Raw genomic sequence first — 3,436 nt, 5'->3', positions numbered from 1 at the left:
TGTTCCAATCCTCATCATCCATATAGGCGCCATAACCTTCCTTTAGGTAAGAATGATATTTAATGCATGTGTTCATCTCCATTTTCCGACTGCCATGAGAAAATAATGTTGTTTTTTACTAGTACACTTGTACTCCCTCACTGACAAAACCAATGCTGAATTAGAAGGCCAATCATGTACTTGGTTTCACCAACTAGCAAGGAGAAAGAGAAACAGAGCATGAAGAGGAGGAAGAAGAATAAACAGTGCCAAGGCGATCTTGCTGAAGCCAGAGGCCTCAGTAGAGGCTATTCAAGGGCTCCGGCAACGACTACCTTACATGTGAGACGATCCTCCAGGGAGCCCTTCCACTACTGCTGTCTCACTTAATTAATTAGGAGTACTTAAGTACCACTAATTTATTACTGCCTAATTTTCCTGTTGGAGTTAAACAAATCTTTAGTAGGACCCTATGCTGAATCATGTACGTGTGAATGTTTGTCTATGGAGGTGAATCATGTGGTGGAACAGGGAGGGAATATTATTAGTGTCATGACATAATAGTGCTATTGTTTTGCTTGTCAATTTATTGCCATTGGTTCAATGAGGCAATGTTTTGCGTATTGTCCATCGTGAATTTGATGCTACTGTTTGAGTAATATGCTAATGTCTTCCTATCCTTTCTCACTAAGGTAATGAAGGTTTCACCTTGTTCCTACTTGTGCAAACAGGGATCATGTTGTGCCAATCATACATTTTAGTGGAACTACACAAGACAATACAATGAACTGTATCCCAGCCAGTGCTTTAACTCTGCTGGAAGTTCTTGATAATCTTTCGATATAATCTCAGCACTGGTAAACAAGAGTGATTTCAACCATACATTTGAAGTGCACAAAAATATATACTATTGTGTGATTCCAGTGAGTGCTTTATCATCTCTTATGGGACTACATGAATAAGCTTTTTTTCTCAGGTTGGTACAGGCCTAAGGCCTTCATCCATATTAGTTTGTTGTCATCTCTATTTATATCGTGCTACTGTCATGAGAAACTCCTTTATCTTTGCACTTTTAAGTTTTGCAACCTATGATAAATGGCAATGCTTTGAGTGTTGAGTTGAGCTAATTGGCACTGATTAAATAAACTAATACCTCTCTTTAAGCAAGACTACTATGTTGCTAACTTTACCCATTAAGATAATGAGGGTGCTTCTATTTGTTAGTGTATGTTTCATCAACTAGTCCCACTATTACAGTAATCTCACTCTCTCAATATATGTGCCAATAGGGATGCTCGATTTTGGTGGAACTGCACAAAAACTTTGGGTGCTTCATTGCCTCGACAGCTTCCGTCCTTTCCTGTCAGTCGCTAATCTCCGCTTGCTTTCTTCCTTTGCTGTCAGTCGCTTGGCTTATCTCGGCTTCCAGTCAAAGGAAATAGTAATTGATATGCTACCTCACATAGGTTGGTACTAGTCTTTATCCTGATTATTGTGCCTGTCATATGTATTGGTAATTTGGTATTGTGCTACTGTTTGCCGATTTGATAAAGGAGTAATTTGGAGCCTAAACTCGCAGGCAAATCATTACATCGGGTGATTTCAGTAGAACTGCACAAAATGATCAGATGGACAGGTACTTATGCTTCTGCTATGTACTCCAAGTTCACTCAGACAAGCATCGATGTTGACAAGAAGTGCCTATATTCATTCGAGTATCAACCGGCGTCAACCAATTGTCAAACTCCAAGTATTAGGAGAGTGAACGCCAAAAATATTGCTTGGTGCATAGCCCAGAAAAACATAGTCCAGTCTTTGGTCCCAACTTGTGCCTTTTGGTTATCGGCACATATGGTAGCGAACTATATGGCATGGAGTCTAAAGATTCCATACAAGTTGGTTGACGCGTATATTCATCTGGCACTTAATCAGTCTGCACGCCAAGGATGCTCCATTTCAGTTGAACTGCACAAAAAATTTGGGTGGTTCATTTTCTCAACCGCCTCCTTTCTCGTCTGCAATGTAGAATTTTGGCGAGATACAGGACCAAGATGAGCCAGTAAACTAGTTGGATGAAAGTAGTGGTCAAGTTGCTCAAACCTCCCTCAGCACGAGGCCACTATTTGAGGATAAACCTACAAGCAAAGTTCAGATTGTCTGTGCTGCCTCTTATGTACTCGAAAGTTTACTCGTACAAGAACTAATTTTAGCAAGAAGTACCTCCGATTGAACACCATTTACCAGTCTGTACCCTAGGTAATTAAAGTTCGTCCATGGATCATATTGGCTGTGATCTCAATCATTTGGATGCATAAACATACTGAACATGTGTATATCTGAATCTTTTTGTGAATTATGTATGAATATTGTCGTGTGATCTATCAATCATTTGGATGCATATATATGTTGAGCTTGTGTATATATGAATCTTTTGAGTTGTTGATAGTGAATGTTGGCTATGAATATGAACGTGTCCTGTGAACCTGAGTTTGATATGAATTGCAACAGAACCAGTTATAACCCTTCTCCTCCTCTCAATCTACGACTCCACTGCCGCGTTTTCCCATCTCCGAGTCGTTCTCGTCCGGGGCGTCGCCGTCGTCCACCGCCTCGTTGTGTTTGGTGCGGCATGGTCAACCAACGAGAGTCATCGGAAGAGGACTGTACGTGGAGAGCCTGACGGCTGGGACCCACGAGGTCCATGGTCGCACGCAAGGAAAGTTCCTCCTTATTAAGCTGAAAAAAAATGTTTCCTCCACCTGACAGCTGGGACCCACCGGCTGTATCTTCGCATGGAAGGAAGTGCGTCCTTGTTTTGCGAAAAAAATTATTCATCCCGTTGACAGCTGGGACCCGTCAGATTTGGTGACTGACTTGTCGGCATGCTAAGTGTACGTGTACGCACGGCTTTGTCAACTTAATCAACAAATGATTCTAGCAGCTGGACCGTTGGATGTTAATCCAATAGCCGTGCCCCTTCTTCAACCTCTGTTCTTGCTCCTGTCTCCCGTGGGCGGCACCGCGGGTGTGCTGCCGCGCACACGAACCAGTGAAGTTTCCCACTCCTCTCCATCTACGACTCCACTACCCCGTCTTCCCCATCTCCGGGTCGTTCCAGTCTGGGTGCGCTCAGCACGGTGTGGTCAACGTGGTCAACAACCGAGAGTCATCGAAAGATGACTGTACGTGAGAGGCTGACAGTGGGGCCGCACCACGCCCATGGACGCATGCATGCAACGGAACGCGGCGAGGTCAACGTGGTCAAGGAACGACTTCCAACGGAAGTATACTGTACGTGGAGAGTCTCAGCTGGGTCCACGGCCGCAACAAATAAGTGCCTCCTTATTATGCGGAAAATAATGATTCCTCCAACTGATAGCAGGGACCCACTGGACGGGCCACCATATTTTGCCAAAAAACATTTGCCCCCTGACTGCTGGGACCCACCTGACGGGCC

This window comes from Triticum dicoccoides, chromosome 4B (genome assembly GCF_002162155.2).
Source record: "Triticum dicoccoides isolate Atlit2015 ecotype Zavitan chromosome 4B, WEW_v2.0, whole genome shotgun sequence".
NCBI classification, from domain to species: domain Eukaryota; kingdom Viridiplantae; phylum Streptophyta; class Magnoliopsida; order Poales; family Poaceae; genus Triticum; species Triticum dicoccoides.
The sequence above is the reverse complement of the archived record's forward strand: the minus strand, read 5'-3'. Positions refer to the sequence as shown.